Source organism: Diadema setosum, chromosome 4 (assembly GCF_964275005.1).
Source record: "Diadema setosum chromosome 4, eeDiaSeto1, whole genome shotgun sequence".
Classification (NCBI taxonomy): Eukaryota; Metazoa; Echinodermata; class Echinoidea; order Diadematoida; family Diadematidae; genus Diadema; species Diadema setosum.
In genome coordinates, this window is record NC_092688.1 from 40256000 (window position 1) to 40276659 (window position 20660).

The following is a 20660-nucleotide window of genomic DNA, read 5'->3' on the forward strand; positions in this document are numbered from 1 at the left end:
ATAGTAAAGGTATCTTTGACCTTAAATAACTCAAGTTTGTTGTTCTGTAACGCCCCTCTTCTTCCATACATGTTATCAGAACTGTACATGCCATGCTTGCACCAGTACCAGATTCACTTCACTTTCTTATGTCCAGTCATGGCAGCACGAGTTAGATACAGGCGTATCTCTCAAGAAAACAGGGAAAGAATCATAGAAGCATTTGAGGGTAATAACCTTGACAAATTGATGGCTAGAGCTGATCCAAGAACTTGTATTTATTCCTAATGATAATTAACGCAATCTAGCACCCACCAAATGAAAATAATGAAACATGCAGATGAAAGAAATAATCATGTAAATTGAAACCTCCTTCTCCCAATTATTGACAAAACAAACTTAAGATCAATGTATCTCTGAATGAAATAATGCTATCGAACATTATAAACACGTACACTTATTTTGAAAGTACTGTTGCAAAGGTGATATCAGAATAAAAGCATAAACGTGTCTGCTAAATTGACTGCAGCAAATGCGAAATTGGATGCCCAAGAATGAATTCGAATGAACGAGCGCAGCGCTTACGTGATCACGTGACTATATCGTGCTAAATTGAATGAACGATTTGCGAAATGGTGCTTGTCTTACGAATTTGAACTGAAAAAGTGCTGATTCGAATGATGTAAAAGGTAATTTGAATGCTCCAAAATGAATTTGAATGAAAAGATTATAAAATTGAAATACCGAACATGCCGTCTAGTCTAAATTGTGCTAAATTGAATGCAGCAATTAGGAATTGGAATGAAAAAAGTGCGAAATTGGCCGGGAAAACCTATAATAATAATAATAATAATAATAATAATAATAATAATAATAATAATAATAACAATAATGATAATAACAATAACAATATATATATATATATATATATATATATATATATATATATATATATATCAATATTTACAAACGAGATATTTACAGAGAAAGAAAGGGGACCCATCGCCTGCCTATACTCCTGCACCGACATGCAGGGTTACGCCGTTCCCGTCGGCAAGCAGGTAGAGGACCCGCCCGCCGACGCCGGTGAAGTCTCGGCCTTTCCCGGGGGCAGGCGCCTCTAGTGTTAGCCTATATGATAGGCGGGGATATCATGGAAGAGGAGGGATGAAAGAAGAATAGAGGAAAGGGTGAGGACAGAACAGAGAAAACAGACACCGATGCTTTTCGTCCCGTCTCTTTGTTGGGTATGTCGGAGCACTAGACCATAAAGTCTTTGTAGATCCGAGCATGCATCGTAAGAGGGCTTGCTCCATTCAGTCGATTTGAGCGACACTATAAGTCGTCTTTAAGATGACAATAGCCTTTCAAACACAAAGTTCAAAATTGATGCGCCTCTCTAGCCTGAAACAACTATTCTATATAGACAATGAGGTGTCCAACAAGTTCAAGAAAAGGAAAATTTGGCTCTTGCATAGAAATGGGCACATGGTGCAATTCAAAGCATAAGATACTCATTCATAATTGTAAATTTACCCCAGCGTTTGAAAGAATGCATGTAACTGAAAGAAAATATCTTTAATATGTTAAATGAAACAAACCATTGGAAATCGGAGTAATCTCTCCACCTGAAGCTTAACAATATATTGTTATATCAACAACAGTCAAGTTTCTTTACAACTCGTCGTAGCTACCATCAACCTTCTTGGCGACCATTTCTTCGCACTCAGCCGGAAAAGGACAGCTGAAACAAGTTCTGCAGTCGAATTCCCGTTTGAAAGCTGGACAGAATCTCTCCTCCAGCTCTTAAGTATTACAGGACGACATAGATTTTAGCAATTATATTACAACCATCACGAAGGCCATTCCAGTTGAAGTAAATACCGCAACAGAATAAAAAGGCAAACCCGGTGTTAAAAAATACAAAGATTTGATTCAATGGTGTGTCAAAGAACACAACTATCAATGTATTCTACAGCAACAAAAAATGACAGAAGTTAACGGAGTTTGACAAAGAACGACGACCAGCTGAAATAAGTATTAGAATGTTAGTCTAGTTCCCGTTTGGAAGTCGGACAAAATCTCACCACCTGATGCCAAACAATATTATATCACTAACAGTCAAGTTTCCTTACAACTCGTAGCTACCATCTTTTAATATCATCACAAGCCCCTTTTTACACTTTCACGGATTGCTTCACGGATGACCACGGATCGTCATCCGTGGTGTTCCGGCATGCAAAATATCGATTTTCCTTTCAATGCCGGTGTGAATACAGTCCCAACTGGTTGTCTACACGGACAAGTACGGAAGCTACAAGGACAAGTACGGTGCCTACACGGACAGACAAGGAATGAACGCGGACCACATCGGAAACGATACGGAGCTAACACGGATATCAAGGAAGAGCACGGATGCAACTGGGTCCCTTCGCGGTGTTTACGCGGATATCCCCAAAAAGTTGACACATTACATTTGCTTTTTCTTTTGATACTTTATCATTCTTGGGCGACATGCTTCCAGAGCTAAGTAATATGTAACAAGCACACCAGAAAATCTACAGCAGATTACATACGCATCTGCTTGTCGACATCATAAAGGCATATCTCTTTGTTGCAAAATCTCATTTTGCGGGAACATAACAACATAAACAAAGCAAAACAATCTAATACAAATCAACAACAGCAAGAAGATGTGTGTGGGTCACTTGAAGATTCTCATGCGATATAAACGTACTAGAGGAGTCGATTGGCTGTACTGATGGGTGAAGATGTGAGCAAATTTCATTGACTTTCTGAGCTTGTATTGGCAAAATATACACGAATTTCTCATCCCGGATGGAGCCGATGCTAATACGGACGTTCCGATGTCTTCACGGAGGCAACACGGAGTAGCCGGTGCCTACAAGGAAGGAATACGGATGCAACACGGAGTAGACGGTGCCGACAAGGAAGAGTTTGTATTGATTTCCATCCGTGATGTCCGGGATGAAAAATTAAGCAAGCTCATTTTTTTTTTTTTTTTCGGCGGACATGCCGGATGATCAAGGATAATGTCGGATGACTTCACGAAGTCAACACGGTCATGCCGGAAATAGTACGGATGATCCCGGACTGACGATCCGTGGTTATCAGTGATGCAATCCGTGAAAGTGTAAAAGGGGCTTATAGCGACCAATTCTTCGCACTCGGCCGTGAAAAAAAGAGTTCCCTGTGTGTGTGCGTGTGTGTGTGTGTGTGTGTGTGTGTGCGTGTGTGTGTGTGTGTGTGGTTTATTTTGTATGTGTGTGTGTGTGTTCCCGAAGACATCATCTCCCGAAACATAATGGCAAGTGAAAACATTTGCATAATTTTCCTTTGGTGCTATATAGTTTCTGGTTGCGGAAAGTGGGCGAAAAAAAAAATCCGCCTTTACAGTAAAGTTAAAAGGCGAACGCAGATGACATTCTATGGTAGTTGACAACATGAAATCAAATTTTTCTTTGTTTTGTTTCTTTTTCTAAGAATAACAAACAATAAGAACAGTTAACAGGGATCGGCAAAAGCGGGATGGACAGCTGAAACAAGTTCTTCAGTCGAATTCCCGTTCGAAAACTGGACGGAATCTCTCCTCCCGCTCTAAAATTTTACAGGACGACATAAATTTTAACAATTATATTGCAACCATGACGAAGGCCGACGACCAGTTGAAGTAAATGCCGCAACAAAGTAAAAAGGTAAACCTGGTATTAAAATACACAGATTTCATTCAATGATGTGTCAAAGAACACGGAAATCAATGTATTCTATGCAGCTACAAAAATGACAGAAGTCAACGGAATTTAACAAAGAAAGACAACAAGCTGAAATAAGTTTAAGAATGTTAGTCTAGTTCCCGTTTGGAAGTCGCACAAAATCTCTCCACCTGAAGCTTAGCAATTAATTCGATAACAGTCAAGTTTCCTTACAAGTCGTCGTAGCTACCATCAACCATCTTAGTGACCAATTGTTCGCACTTGGCCGTGAAAGAGAGTTTCGTATTTTACCGAAACCAAGACATCATCTCCTGAAACATAATGGCAAGTGAAAACATTCGCATAATTTTCTTTTTGCGCTAGTTTCTGGTTGCGCAAAGTGGGTGAAAAAAATCCGCCTTTACAGTAAGGTTAAAAGGCGAATGCAGCTGACATTTTTGGTATGTTGACAACATGAAATCAATATCCCTTTTTTAGCATAACAAACAATGAGAACAGTCAGCAGGGATTGACAGCTGAAACAAGTTCTGCAGTCGAATTCCCGTTTGAACGCTGGACAGAATCTCTCCGCCCGCTCTAAAATTTTACAAGACGACATAAATGTTAACAATAATTACAACCACGCGAAGGCCGACGACCAGTTGAAGCAAATGCCGCAACAGAATAAATAGGTAAACACGTTGTTAAAGTACAAATAATTGATTCAATGTTGTGTCAAATAACAAAAAAAAAAATCAATGTATTCTACAGCAAAAAAATATGACAGAAGTTGTCGGAGTTTGACAACGAACGGCGACCATCAAATAAGTTTTGCAACGATGGTCAAGTTTTCGTTTGTAAACCGGACAAAATCTCTCCGCCGTGTTTCCTACGCGTAAAGACAAGATAATACAAATTCAATGTCTATCGACTGCGGTCAAGTCTCCTTTCACATCGCCGTAACTACCATTTGCACAAAAGACGGAAAGTCAGCCTGTTATTCACAATTATCTATAGCAGCGAGAATACTTTTTTTTTTTCTCGTGAAAACACAAAACTTCCCATTCATTATCGTACTCGGCATTGCGAATCATATCACCCAGCGGATTAGCTGTAGCCACGCGTTTTGGACGTTGCTCGACGATGGAACAGAGACGGAATTTAGGTGGTACAGTAATGGTAATTCGTCGGGACGATATGCGACGTTTTAGATCACACGGATAACAGGCTTTATGCTGTGACAAGTAAAGCTGAACAAAACATAAACTTAAACACGAACGGCATTGAAACGAAGCCATATAGTCAGAACGTCTCCCGACGGTTGAACAATGATTCGTCGGGAACGATATGCGACGTTTTTAACAAAAGAAACGCAAGGCACAATAGAAGCCGAACTTTGAAAATAGCTAGTAAGTCGGGACGAAGAGCGACGATTAGTGAAAGGGAATCCTTTCTCTATCGTCGCTTATCGTCGGGACGAATAAACAAAGGTATGAATAGAAAGTACGTGTATTCATATGCACGGTTGCTTATTCATATGCACGTGACGCCTGTTCATATGCAAATCATCAAACATGCACAATGCGACATCGTCGCGACGAAGATATCTCTCTATCAGGTTTTTCTGTGGTGCCTAATATCTACGCAACGGTCCTACAGAAATCAAATCACATTTGGAAGGAGGAATAAAGCTGTTACATGTACATCTTTCACACGAAAAATATGACAATTATTGTTAAAGAAATATCAAAGCTTATTATGATATCATAGAATACTTAATAGCTATAGAATAGACAAATCATAACATGGCGAATTGTGGTGGGGAGATAGTGCGGAGTGATAAATTATCAAAAATTTGAATACATAGACTAAATTGCTTTTGCATGCACAAACAACTGTAGGCACCATAGGCAAGCAATAATTAGTGAGAAGTTGGTCAGAGCTGACATTTTGCTGGGATGGATCTGATGGTGCTTCATTGTTCAATTCTGGTACAAAGTGTGTATTGGTATCTCTTGAATGCAGTCCATGTCCTTGGTGATGCCAACTGGAAATGAAGAAAACAAAAAGGAAAAAAAGATACATACGGTGCATAAATATTACATTTGTTTTATCATATTTATCAAAAGACTGAATTTATAATTTCTTTGAAAGGACCAGCTTACAACTCATGGTGGATCCATGCGAGGACATATGGGGTGTAAGATGCCCTTATTGTTTTTTTTTTTGGAACAAAATATCAACAGAGAAAACTGGAGGACGTGCGTGTGGTCCCCCCCCCCCCCCCAAGACACACACTTTACAGAATTCCTGGACCCACCACTGACAACTGCAAAAAAAAAAAATTATGGTACATATTTGCCAGGATGCTACATTCTATGCTTGTGTATAGTTGATGTCATTCTTTTTATTTGTTATTATATGACAGCAATAGCATCATTTATTCCGGATTACTAATGGTTATTCCAACAAGATTGACTAATGGTTATTCCAACAAGATTGAGTCAGCAATATCTGGTTGGGTTTCCCGATTAGATTAAGTGCTTTACAAACACTCACCAATGAGAAGTTGCAGGTCAGAGATGACATTCTGCGGGATGGATCTGACGGTGCTTCATTGTTCAATACTAGCATTGGTATCTCTTGAATGCAGTCCATGTCCTTGGTGATGCCAACGGGAAATGAAGAAACAAAAAGAAAAACAAATGCATATGGTGCACAAACATTTTATTTGTTTCCATCATATTTATTGAAAGATTGACTTTATAATTTCTTTTACTAAGATAAACCTTTTAATAGCACAATTTTCAGGTAGCCCTTTGTAAATGTCCACAAACAAGAATTTTTTTTTTTTTTTTGCCCAGCAGAGATCGGACAGATTGGTGATCTGCATCAATGCAAAAGCAGTCAAACGGTACATGCATCCTCATTTGAAAATTGCTCATAGATTATCACTCAGCTTGGAAGGTCCAGGTACAAATGGCAGACAAGCTACATGTACATTCTCCAGTTGTGTGTTAGCCATTTGCTACAATATGACAAGAAGGATAACATGTCATCCAGATTGCAACCAGTGGTTAATTAATGTGGGGCACATCAGGTGTAAGATGCCCTTTATTTTTGTCTTTGTTTTAACAAAAGAAATAAACAGAAAAACTGGAGGACGTGCGTGTGGTCCCCCCCCCCCCCAACTTTCACAGAATTCCTGGACCCACCCCTGACAACACAAACACTGGTACATGGTAGCCAGGATGCTACATTCTTTGCTTGCGTGTAGTTTATGTCATCCTTTTTAATTGCTATTAAAGTGTATAAGACAGCAATAGCATCATTTAATCTTAATTACTGATGGATATTCCAACAAGATTAATGCAGCAATATCTGGTTGGGTTTCCCAACAAGATTAAGGCTTTACAAATACTCACCAGTGAGAAGTTGGTCAGAGCTGACATTGCTTCGTTGTTCAATTCTGTTATTGGTATCTCGTGAATGCAGTCCATGTCCTTGGTGATGCCAACTGGAAATGGAGAAAACAAAAAGAAAAAGAAAATACACATGGTGCATAACTATTACATTTTTTTTGAAAATCATATCTATTGAAAGATTGACTTTATCATTTCTTTCAAAGGACAAAATGTCATCCAGATTACAACCCATGGTGGATCCATGCGGGGACACATAGGGTTTAAGATGCCCCCCCCCCCCTTTTTTAACAAAAAAATTAACAGAGAAAAACTGGAGGACATGCGTGTGGTCCCCCCCCCCCCCCCCAATTTGCAGAATTCCTCGACCCACCCCTGAAAACTGCAAAAAATACTGGTACATGGGAGCCAGGATGCTACATTCTATGCTTGTGTATAGTTGATGTCATTCTTTTTATTTGCTATTATATGGCAACAATAGCGTCATTTAATCCGGATTACTAAGGGATATTCCAACAGGATTGATTCAGCAATATCTGGTTGGGTTTCCCAACAAGGTTAAGGCTGTACTAACACTCACCAGTGAGAAGTTGGTCGGAGCTGACATTCTGCTGGGATGAATCTGACGGTGCTCCTTCATTGTTCAATACTAGCATTGGTATCTCAGGAAGGCAGCTGATGTCTTTTTTATGCCAACTGTAAATGAGGAAAACAAAGTATACATAGCCTATGTTTATTTTTTTGTTTCTATCAGGGTTTTTTTTAAAGATTGAATTCATCTTTTTTATATTAAGATTAACCTTTTAATACCACAATTTTCAGAAAGCCCTATTTAAATGTCCACAAACAAGAGGGGTTTTTTTGCCCATCAGCAGAGATCGGACAGACTGGTGATCTGCATTAATGCAAAAGTAGTCAAACGGTACATGCATCCTCATTTGAGAATTGCTCATAGATTAATTATCACTCTGCTTGGAAGGTCCAGGTACAATTTGCAGACAAGCTACATTCTCCAGTTGTGTGTTAGCCATTTGCTACAATATGACAAGAAGGATAACATGTCATCCAGATTGCAACCAGTGGTTGATTCATGTGGGGGACATCAGGTGTAAGATACCCTTTATTTTTGTCTTTGTTTTAAACAAAAGAAATGAACAGAAAAACTGGAGGACATGCGTGTGGTCCCCCCCCCCCAACTTCACAGAATTCCTGGACCCACCCCTGACAACTGCAAAAAACACTGGCACATCGTAGCCAGGATACTACATTCTTTTCTTGTGTGTAGTTTATGTCATCCTTTTTAATTGCTGTTAAAGTGTATAAGACAGCAATAGCATCATTTAATCTTAATCACTATTATGGATATTCCAACAAGATTAATGCAGCAATATCTGGTTGAGTTTCCCAACAAGATTAATGCAGCAATATCTGGTTGAGTTTCCCAACAAGATTAATGCAGCAATATCTGGTTGGGTTTCCCAACAAGATTAAGGCTTTACAAACACTCACCAGTGAGAAGTTGGTCAGAGCTGACATTTTGCTGGGATGGATCTCCTGGTGCTTCGTTGTTCAATTCTGGTATTGGTATCTCGTGAATGCAGTCCATGTCCTTGGTGATGCCAACTGAAAATGAAGAAAACAAAAAGAAAAAGAAAATACACATGGTGCATAAATATTGCATTTTTTAAAAATCATATTTATTGAAAGATTGGCTTTATCATTTCTTTGTCATCCAGATTACAACCCATGGTGGATCCGCGCAGGGACACATGGGGTTTAAGATGCCCTTTTTTTAAACAAAAAATAAACAGAGAAAAACTGGAGGATGTGCATGTGTCCCCCCCCCCCCCCCACCAATTTACAGAATTCCTTGACCCACCCCTGACAACTGCAAAAAATACTGGTACATGGTAGCCAGGATGCTACAGTCTTTGCTTGTGTATAGTTGATTTCATTCTTTTTATTTGCTATTATATGACAGCAATAGCATAATTTAATCCGGATTACTAATTGATATTCCAACAAGATTGATTCAACCATATCTGCTTGGGTTTCTGAACAAGATTAAGGCTTTACAAACACTCACCATTAAGAAGTTGGTCAGAGCTGACATTCTGCTGGGATGGATCTAACGGTTCTCCTTCACTGTTCAATACTAGCATTGGTATCTCTAGAATGCAGCTGATGTCCTTTTTGATGCCAACTGTAAATGAGGAAAACAAAATATACATAGTGCATACATTTTACACTGTTACTATCCTATTTTTTTTTTAAAGATGATTTTTTTTTAAATTAAGATTAACCTTTTAATACCACATTTTCAGATAGCCCTATGTAAATGTCCACAAACAAGAGTTTTAATTTTGCCCATAAGCAGAGATCTGACAGACTGTGGTGATCTGCATTAAATGCAAAAGCAGTCAAGTGGTACATGCATCCTCTTTCCACAGTCAATTGCATGTGCTTATGAAGAATACAAAAACATTGGAAGTGAGGCACAAAAATAGCATTTGCTGATAGGCTTACAAACTCTTCTGTTACGTATAGGGCACCCGAATGGGGTCAGTAAGCCAAAATTCTTTAAACTCAGCCTTGCTGGCTACACACATAGATTTTAAGTTTTGCAGCAAAACAAGGCATTATGAAATTGGAAAAAGTAACTAACACAAAATACAAGCAGATGTGACACAGAAAAAGAAAAGAAACTGATAGAAGGTCTAATCTGTTCATTCAAGTTTTTTTTTTTTTGTTTTTTGTAGGCATAACACAAATAAACATGAATTAAGGCTACACAAGTACACGCTCATGTCTTTATTGTGAAAACTTGGTATACCAGGTTGTGCTGTCTATGAGTTGACACCATGAAAACCTTATATACCAGGCACTACTTCATTGCATTCATACAGTATGGAGTAAGCTACTTCTAACATTTCAGCACAGTCATGAAGTTATTAGAGGCATTGAATAAACACACACACACTATATACTGTCCATACTTTTTACTACAAGTATGTATTCGTTTGTGTGCGCACAATCTTACCTAATTTCGCCAGGTAAATGCTGTCATCATCGTCATAATCAGAAGTATCATCTTCGTCACTGCTGTCTGCGGTGCTTGTGATTGCATCATCGCTACTGCTTTCAGAATTCTTTCCCCCATACACAGCAGTAACTCTGCCTTTCCAGTTTCCTGTGCCATCGCATTTGACACACGAACTCCAAGTCGTGGGAAGCATGCCCTTCCTGAATTTCAACTGATCAACAGCTACGGTATTCCTTGTACCATCTTTGTCCCAAAGGACTTCAACATCTGTTGGTTTCCCTGAGGACAAAGAGCTGTAACAAACAAAAACAAAAACATTCACTACAAGTGTATTAAAAATATATTTTTAAATTTTAGCAGAAATGTTTTACCTCAAGCCTATCTAGTGGTCCATTTGTACATTGATCATAAAAATGCAAGAGCACAATTCAACTCATATTATAAACGGATAATGGGCGAAGATCCCCTGTGCTTATGGTACTGCAAAACTATTCTCTAGAATGTGTGGGCACCTATAGCCTAGCTAGGCTAGATCTGACAATTGGAACATTGCATTAAGACCTCAATTTATATATTTTAATTGTAGAACATCAACGTATTACTATTAGATATCACAGGAGGGGCTTACTCAAGTACTGCCCTCTGGCCTGTTAACACACTAAAGGCTTCATTGCAGTGATTTCAATATTATGGAGACTTGGCACTCACAGCGACATAAAAATGCATGCGATAAAAATTCATACTCAGTACCGGTACCGTACAAAGCATTTGCAGTTGGCTAGATCTCTGAACAACACACATGTATTTATGGGCCAGCATAATTTAATCCTACTCCTAGAGTCCTAGGAATCCTAGTATCAGATGAATTTACAGACGTTGGTAATTTATAATCGTTCATTTTACTATAGCCAGTATAGCCTATACTAGGCCCTTCTACTACTAGATCCTTGGCTTACATTGGCAAATTCACATGAGATACATGACACTCAGATTTGGGTGTTTTTCTTTGTGTGTGCTTGCAAGCTTGGGGCTCAATCGGCCATAAAAATATAAGTAAGTAGAACCTATCATCAGAACTCTAGGGTCCTACACTCAGTGATGAACCAGCGATTAGCGGCTCTAAATTGTTGGCTGTGACTACGTAACTTAATTGTTATAGACTCGTCTAGTAATCTCGTACTTTTTGTGGTAATTCCCAAACAACTCACCCTGAAGTGTTCACAGTTTGGCATTGCCCACACCCACTACGTATGAGGTCCATATATGGACCATAAGCACATAAAGCCAACTCAATGAGATCATTGTGAACGTTGTTTTCTTCTAGATTAGTAGGCCTAAGGGTCTAGATCTAATGATTTTAAACCCTACTAGAGTATCCCTTTGTACCCACATATTTATCTATACACAGGACTACACCTAACAACACGACGAAATATTTGGGGAAACCCACGACAATCTGCGTATTTATCTTGACAAGTGACAATCTTATGGATAGAACTTGCTTGGGTCTGTTCATTTTAATTGAAATCGCATGATTTCATAGCTACTCATAATAAAACTCACCGGTCCTGGGGAGGGTCCAGTTGACGCTCCATCGTCTGCTTCTGCCAGTTCTGGCTGATCCGGGGCGATACGACACCTTCTCTGAACGCGACTCGAAGTTTCGCGTCCACCCGAACCGACGTATAGCGATCACAGAACTCTTGATAGCGATACGTCGGTTCGGATGAACGCCTTCAGCCAATTCGCGTTCAGGCAAAATGACGTATATCAAATTTCTCTGTTTAAAACACAAAATCTGGTTCCAAAATTTTGTGAGTAGAAAGAGTGTGTGCTGGGCTTTCTTAAAACGGCAAAATCTGAAATTCGAAAAATTTACCGAATTTTGACATATACGACGGTTCGGATGGTCGTCGACGATATGTAATACAACTCATTTCGACATCCCTGTAGATCATAAAAACGAATATTAACTACGCTTACGATGTCAGTCCTTTTTCTAAATAACGGAGAAAATCGCTCTCAAAGTTCAGGGTAGGTTCAAGCTCACAACCTGTTTCTTTCGCGGGACGAAACAATACAACAGTCCTGCTTAACGACGGCGTTTACGCTCCATCGCACGCACTACCGTATAAGGCGATAGCTTGGGTGTGTAAGATAATTAACCAATCGCAGGACAGGTCTATCATTAACGATTCTGACCAATACGGTCGTCCGATGTAAACTTCGGTGCGTTTGTGTCCGTGCCGCTGCCGCCGCATGAATGAGTCGGTACGCGTTGTGTGTCGGCTGCGGTGTAGTTTGCCGCAAGTTTTTAACTCACAAACAATAGGAAACAGTAGAAAGAAAAAAGGCACGCAATGCGTATTACGAAAAGCGTCTATAGCGAGAGCGTTGATCGCTTCCATTCTCCTCCCATGTTGTTGTCAATGGAAACTATAGAGGATGCGTTTAGCAAGTACCAATACCTAAATCGAACCTGAGTACCTATTGTAGCATAGGCGGGCACGCAATGTGTCTTACGAGAAGCGTCTTTTAGCGAGGGCGTTGATTGCTTCCATTCTCCTCCCATGTAGTTGTTGTCAATGGAAACTAAAGAGGATGCGTTTAGCAAGTACCAATACCTAGATAGAACCTGAGAACCCATTGTAGGCGGGGTTCAAAATGAAGTTAATTAACGATAGTCGTCTTTTGAGATCGTATTCTTTGCGTGTACTAAAAACCCTTAAATTACGCACATGGTCGTAATGTTGCAGAACATCAAAGACTGCTTTCGCGTCTGTTCTGCTGCAGCTCATACAGCCGTAACATTCTGAATTCCCGCCATATTAGGCACATCGGCGTTGCGTCCACAGAATTATCGCTTATCAAGCTTGCCAATGTTGCACGTACTATACGCATCAGAAGCAAAGGTTGATGTAGGCCTGACAGCTTCACGTTGGGTTTATAATTATGACTGTATCATGAATATACTTCTTATTCTCGGTCACTTTTGTAATACCATAGCATATAAAGACTCGTTAACTTGTAGCTTAAGCTTATCTTTTTTTTTAAACATCACATTTACAGTTACAATCTTTCTGCATTTGTGAAGTTGAGTATAGATAATTATAATGACATACATTCTAAATTGATAGTTAGGCCTTCCTCATTTCGTTTTGTATTCACAAACCTTACTAAAATAAATGATTGCTTGATTACTTTCGGGTAAAGGAAACACCGGAAAAGGAACCGCATTTAATGTGTGTGTGTTGTTCGTTGTTGTTTTTTAACGAATCTAAGCTAATAGCGAACCATATTTCATTGTATGATTAACGAACCTTCAGAATAATCAATTGTATTACCCCCCCCCCCAAAAAACAAACAAACAAACAAACAAACAAACATTTCAATGTCATGTGTTGTCAATAGTGATAAAAGGCCCGTTTTTATTTAGTAGTATGTCTCACTACTCCTGTGTTTATTTTTAAGGATGTGCCTCTCCTTATGATTGCGATTGATGTTCAGCTATTTCTTTCCCGCAAGCTTGAAAAGGAAGCAGCTAAAATTCAGGCAAGGAGACTAGTTTTCTTCCATGAGATACAATCATTATTGTATCAGGCACTATACAAAACGGTTGAAATCTGCTGAAAGTCGAACTTCGTTTTTTGTTTTTGTTTTTTTTTTAAATTCCATTTCAAGCGGGGATAGACTAGAAATTAGTTTGTCTATACTGGCAGGAGACATTAGTTTTACAGTACATACTCCGCATTTAGATAGTCGCCATATTTTCGTGGTCAGAATCAGATACACACGTGATATTATCATAAAAATGAAAATACAAAACAACTAACACGCCATAATCATACAAATATTATGAACTTCAATGAATTAGTGACTATACTTACCTGTAATAGTCCGCATAAAAAACAAGCACGCCAATCAAATAATTTGATAGAATTAATAGAACATACAGCGATATCATGCGTGGCAGATCAAATCAAGTTCAATTGGTGAGAAAGCTAAATGAAGTTAAAAAGTTGACTTCTTTACGTTTCTCTTTCATTTTATGAAAACAGAATTACATTGTATATCTACTGAAACGGATTGTCTCTGTTGCGAGCGATCGCCATATAAAGCATTTTTAGTCTTCTGAGCAAATCCGAATCCTTATATACTTTAATTTTTGCTTGATAATGTAACAACCCTTATAACTTTACAAAGGACTCGCAAATTCAAAGTTTCAAAACGTATACTAAAACATTACATTGTACACGGTGTATTTCAAAAAACATTTTGAATGCGTTGTGTGTTAGCATGTTAATGGAATCAATCTGCCTTTTATTTTCCGTACGTAAAGCGCACAGAAACGTAACCAAATGTTACCAAATACAGTGGAATGCATTGTACGGGGTGGTATCATCATTAGAAGTATATCCCATTCCTTTTTCCTTTTATTTGCTTGAAGCAGTAGTCAAACCATGTGTCATTATCGCAGCGGCATCACTTAGGAATTAGAATGTATGAAGATAATCGTTACTCATTTATTTCATGCTATGATAGCATTTACATTTTCCAACTGTTATTGACAGTATTATGGTACTGTATGGTTACGATTACGAATGTTGGTTATGAATTCAAAAGACTGGTTCATTAATCGACCCATAAAGGAAATAACTGTTTTGAAAGTAGTTCGGTACAAGTTCGAAACGCAAACGAAATCATCGTCATAGGGGGAACTGATAGCTCTAGAAAACTTGTTTAGGCCAGTAAAGATTGCCGTGTGCAATCCTTGTAGAAAGTTTTGACTATGGCCATCTTTTGAGCATTTTGAGAAATTATATAAAGAATTATTTGTTTGGATTATGCCAAGAATGAGTTTGAACTATGAAAATAAAAAGGCGCGGTTACCTCAACAATGTCGTAGTTCGATTAGACATGATGGGTAAAGTGAATTCATGACTTGTTGATTAATCCTTGCTGATTGATGATCATTTCTGTATTAAAAACCATCAGATAAGTTTCGTAGATGATACCTCTGTAATCGTAGTCAAAATTCGTTTGAGCAATGAGACGAAAACCAACAAAACAAAATGCCATGTACCATCGCTCGAGTTTCCAACATTTGTCGTCACCCGACCAACAATAAGTGACGAATCAAATGGAACATTTAATTGTGGGAAAGCGGACTGCGTTACGATTTTTAAACGTTGCGAGCAATTCTTTAAAGAAAAAAGAGAAAATGAGGCAAAGTTCAAGAAATTAGAAAAAGCACGTAAATGCAGGCGATCATGTTTAATAGTCAAAGTAAGAGATTACAATCGGCCATGCGGATGTATATGACTGCCTTATTTACATGTCTGATTTCTATAAACTATGTTATATTTAAATTCAAGTTCCCTTCCCTCCTTGATAAAAGTTATGTTGGGTTTTCGCTAAAGGCATTTATTAGGACACGCTATAAAAACGACAACAAATGACTACTATACATCAAAAGATGACCTATGCATGAACCACAATAATTCTGTACGTTCTGATATAATGCAACTGCTTGTTTGTCTGTTTGTTTGTTTGTTTGCTTGTTTGTTTTGAATTACCATGGTCTTTGTCGGGGGAAAGATGAAGAAAAATAGTAGAGTGTATCACTCTCAAATCCGGATGATTGCGATAAGTGTGTATTCCCGCCCTTTCTATACAGGTAAACGATTTAAGCTTGGTATGCTATTATAAAAGCCTTGTGTCACGCAGAAGAACTGATTCCGCGATCACTTTCAACCTTTCATAAAATTCACGTTTTAAGATAGTAACGATAGCTTGTATGAGATAAAGTAAGTTGGCGTCCCTGGCTGTGGTTCTGAACACAAAAGGGGACTGAAAAAAATCTTTTACAAATTAGCAGACATAATGCCGATCCTCCAACACTGTCGCTCCGTTACGTCACTAATTCTGCTATCAATAGCGAAAAAAAGAATTGTACTGGTTGCGTGATTATCCACCCCGTGATAGCAGGAAGTTACCTTTCATTGTTCAAGGCTTCGTTGATGCCGGGTTTACTCGGATACAAGGCGTGAACAGTGTCGTCCGAGTTCTTTCATTCGGAATTCCTCAGAATACACAATTCAATAGGCAATTAGCGCTGCTACTTCGCAAAGCTGTTAGCCAAATTCTTTGCAGACTTGACCTCTCACATGTCAGCTACACGTAAGACACGACAAACAACTATCATTACACACATTCTGATTTTAAAAAAGATGAAGAAAAACACTTTTGAGTAGCGACATAGCTTTCTGCCACTTTCTCATATCAGGTCCTACTTCTAATACACAAATGACAAGAGTCAGAATATCCTCCAAAGGGAACACGAGCTATTTGGGCATTGATAATGTTTGTCGTCCGATTTCTCTTCATGCCGTTGCGGCTCAAACCATCATAAGAAAATAGGGCAATAAGTTTTATTAACCGGGGAAATAAAATTACGCATTACACACATTTGGCTTAAATTATCATGCGAATTGTCGACTTTATAAAGACGAGAATAATTGACAACTTATGCCATGCTATATCTCCAAAGATGAACTTTAAACAGCAAGTCACATACCAGGGAACGACAGTTATACATAATTATTTGAATGAATTCATTAATGAGGCCAATAAAAGTTGTAAAAGTACACACACACATAGAGAGAGGTTTCAAGTTCGATATGTGATCATGTATTAGCTCATTGATAAAGTATCATAAATTTTGCGTGATCATTCGTTGGAATTTTTTTTCAGCGCCATTTGTGCGTCACATCAATCACCACTTCATGAAATGTGGTGCATGTATCAAACGCAACTCGCTGGTCATGCAATCGATAGCCTTGGTCAGCTCACTGTTATTGCGTAATTAAGCCCTCGCCGCCGCCGACGCCGCCGCGCGCACCATGCTTTGCTTTGTCTTCAATGGGGTCAAGAGCAATGCTTCATTAGCATACGCCCTAGCAACGGAGGCGGAGTCTCAATCGGGCAAGAACAATAGGTGCGAAACGCAGCGCAAAGGCGAGCGTTCGAAAAAAATGTAACCGAAAAAAATTGTTTCAGAAAAACTGTGATTTGGGACACTTGTCCTCATTTTTACACGCTGAAATTTTCTGTACAAATAGATAAAACGTCAAGGAATCAAAATCCGTCATAAAAAATTTTCGACCCGAGTAGTGCTTCCCCTTCATTTTCGGCTCATTACGGGAAAAGTCCCCGTGCGACTTATGACTCATTTTGTCGGAGCGCCACACATATTTCATCCACAACCTTTACGCTCTAAATTATCTTGAATTATCTTGAATATAATCATAGCCCCAAATCAACATCGGCCTGTTTTCTCTGTCCCCCTCTCTCTCTCCCTCCCTGTCTCTCTCTCTCTCTCGTTCAGCATGTAGGCCTATAATCAGCCGAGCAGAAACATAATGTATTTGAAGAGCTTACATCCAAAAGGCGTTAAAGGGATAGTACAGTATTGGTGGAGATGAGAATTGGGCTTTTAACTTTTTGCGAGATACCACGAAAACACTTATGATATATTACATAGCATACCATTTCAAGAGGAATTCAAAATTTATTTGATGAAAATAGGGATTGGAATGACTGAAACATCCAAAAAACAAAGTAAAACAAAGCGATCGTAATAAAGTGTGGGTCCCACACTTCGTTAGATTCGCTCTTTTTGGCTATCTCAGCTATTTCAAAACCAATTTTCGTCAAATAAATTATGAATTCCTCATAGAATTATAGGCTCTTTCATATTTCATAAGACGTTTCTCATTATCTCACCAAAACAAAAAATTTTTGAAAGCTAAAATTAGGCCTCAACCGAAACTGTACGATCCCTTTAAATCCGTTGAAAAATGATGGATTCAGCGCCTTTTGGAAGCAAGCTCTTCATTTGTATTAATTTCTTGCCTGAATCAATTTTGCAAAAGGCATTACACACAAAACTCACAGCATGATACGTCGGAATATTCATATTGTTTGAACATGACTCCGTGTTGTTTGAAAGGAGGTACTATAAAGAGAACTCTATGATTGCAAAGGTTGATTTCTGATTCGGCACAATATATTTATGTATACATTTCATGAATGTTGAGATATGTCCCGTGATCTTCAAACACGACGTCAGGTGAACTTTCCTCGTAGACTCTTTGGAAAAAAAAAAAATCTGTAGTTTTCGTACTCAATAAACAAAAGACTTTATATCGTAGAAGCACGAGAAAAATCATTTTCCCTTCGGTTCAGTTTTATTTCATTTTCAATATGAAACAACAAAATCGTATAAAGTGTATAATTATATGAATTATGATTTATAATATAATAATGAAGATGTTAAGCAATGTCATCGTAATATCAAAGGGACGGCAGCTGCGCAAACAATTCGAATAGAATTTAGGAGATATATATGTAGGGGACTATTCCATGGGAGCTTGACTAGGAAGATGGTCCGAGGTACTGTTAAAACATAGAATAAACTATCATAACTTACATGAGTAATCTGACCATTAACAGAGTGAACAGCAGCGCAGAGGGCGTGTGGCGAGGTGAGGTGTTCCATGACTATTGTGCTGTGATGATGTTGATGTGTAGACGTACGTACTATATAGGCCTGCAGACGTGATATATGGTAATGGCCATAAAGTCATTGTTTTGAATAAAGTGCTAACCAGTGGTATGTTTGTCGTTCTATGTCGGAGAGATCTTGATCTTGATGTATGAGGCTGTTTTTAATCATAATTTTTACATACTTAACGGTATACACCGTTTGAGAGTTAACATGCTTAAGGGGAAAGAATTTCAGACATGTGGCATCATCATCAACACCTTCATGATTTAATTCTCTTAGGACTGTACTTAGCTTCTGGGGTTTCCGCAGTGGTAACTGGACAACAACAGACATTTCTGAAAACAGATTTCATTTTGTTGAGCTTACACAATTATTGTATTTATTTATGTATTTATTTATTTATTTAGTATTATGTCAACAGGGAAGCCCCATCAGTAGGCAGGTACTGTTCTTCCTGGGGGGCCCTGCACATACAATCATAACAAATGATAAAACAGTGATATTTGCACTAAGTACAACATACTGTACATGGACAGGTACAGTTCTTCTACTGATCCCATACATGCAATCACACAGTTACGGTGTGTAACTATACACTGACATTTATAAACATATCAAGGAGGTTTTATACATGGAGTTCCTACTGGCTGTAATTATTCAAACAGTTTTCAGATTTCTATTGATGTACAAAAGAATTCCACAGGTGCACTTGTGCCTTTGATGATCGATCTTCCAAGCCGCCGTCTTGCTGAGCAATCTGAAGATTATTTTGAACGTTATCATAATGTTGGCCATATTTTGCTTATCTATTGAATGAAATGAAATTTAACTTAATAATGAAGCGTGTAAAACAAAAGTCAATTCCGTTCAGAAATTTGCGCAAAAGTGTAAATCAGAGCTGTATTATGTGAAAATGTTTAAAACTGTACCATCCTGGAAAGCTGGTTTTATCACTTTTCCACTTAATTTCCCCAAATGAAACTAATATGTAATAATCTTCAAGTATAATTCTTTATTGATAGATATATCAGACTAGTGCCCCGTATGCCCAGTCGAGTAATTTTCATCTTCATTTCAGCATTTTTTCCTCAATTTCTGTTCGCGCATCCTCGTGTCTGTACCACCTACCTTTTATAAGAAGGGATAGCGAAAAGTAATTACCATCACAAAGACATATCTTCCTTTGAAAGTGGCTGGTGATTATGCAATGAGACACGAGTCAATTGTCTTTGTATCGGCGCGGCAGATCCTGTTTGGCACATGCTTCAAATATTTTTGAGCGGCGGCTTCCAACATAGATCAAAGGGAATAACGCTGTTACTCCATCTCTTCAACCTCCTTGAACATATTAATCAAATAAACGATAATACCATGGTAGGCTTACGTAACTATCATAACCAAAAAAAAAAAAAAAAACTAAAAAAAAAAAGAAAACTCTCAAACAAAAAATAATGTCTTATATACATCAACGTAAAACAGAAGAACGGAAGAATTCCATGACTTTGAAATAATAATGTCACTGAATGTAACAAGTACCTCACCCGAAACTCATAAATGCAAGTTTCCTTTCGAAAAAATGCCGCCTCTGTGGCAACGAGCCGCTCATCATTGACCAGATATAATGTATAACCCCCCCCCCAAAAAAAAAAAAAAAAAAAAAGATGAAATCCTACGCCGGTGCCTTGCCCGCTTGGTTTCCCTCAAAACAGTAAAAGGGGATTGAGAGCTTCCTATATTCCAAATGTCTGTCCTCAAAGACTTAATATGTGAGCCAGTTTATATGCATAATTTCCATTCAAAAGGAAACTGTCACTATAATCTTGATAATCATGAAAAATGTTCGACCTAAAAGAAAATGAAGTCCGCACATAGAGCAGCCACACCTACCAGATATCAAGGCAAATATTGAATACCTGAGGGAGTGAACTCAATGA

The 20660-nt window shown here is 38.4% G+C and overlaps 1 pseudogene; it reads right to left on the reverse strand.

The window, feature by feature from the left end:
• Nucleotides 1–5439: 5439 nt before the first annotated feature.
• On the reverse strand, nucleotides 5440–10318 carry LOC140227244 (uncharacterized; annotated as a pseudogene).
• Between the last annotated feature and the right edge of the window lie 10342 nt (nucleotides 10319–20660).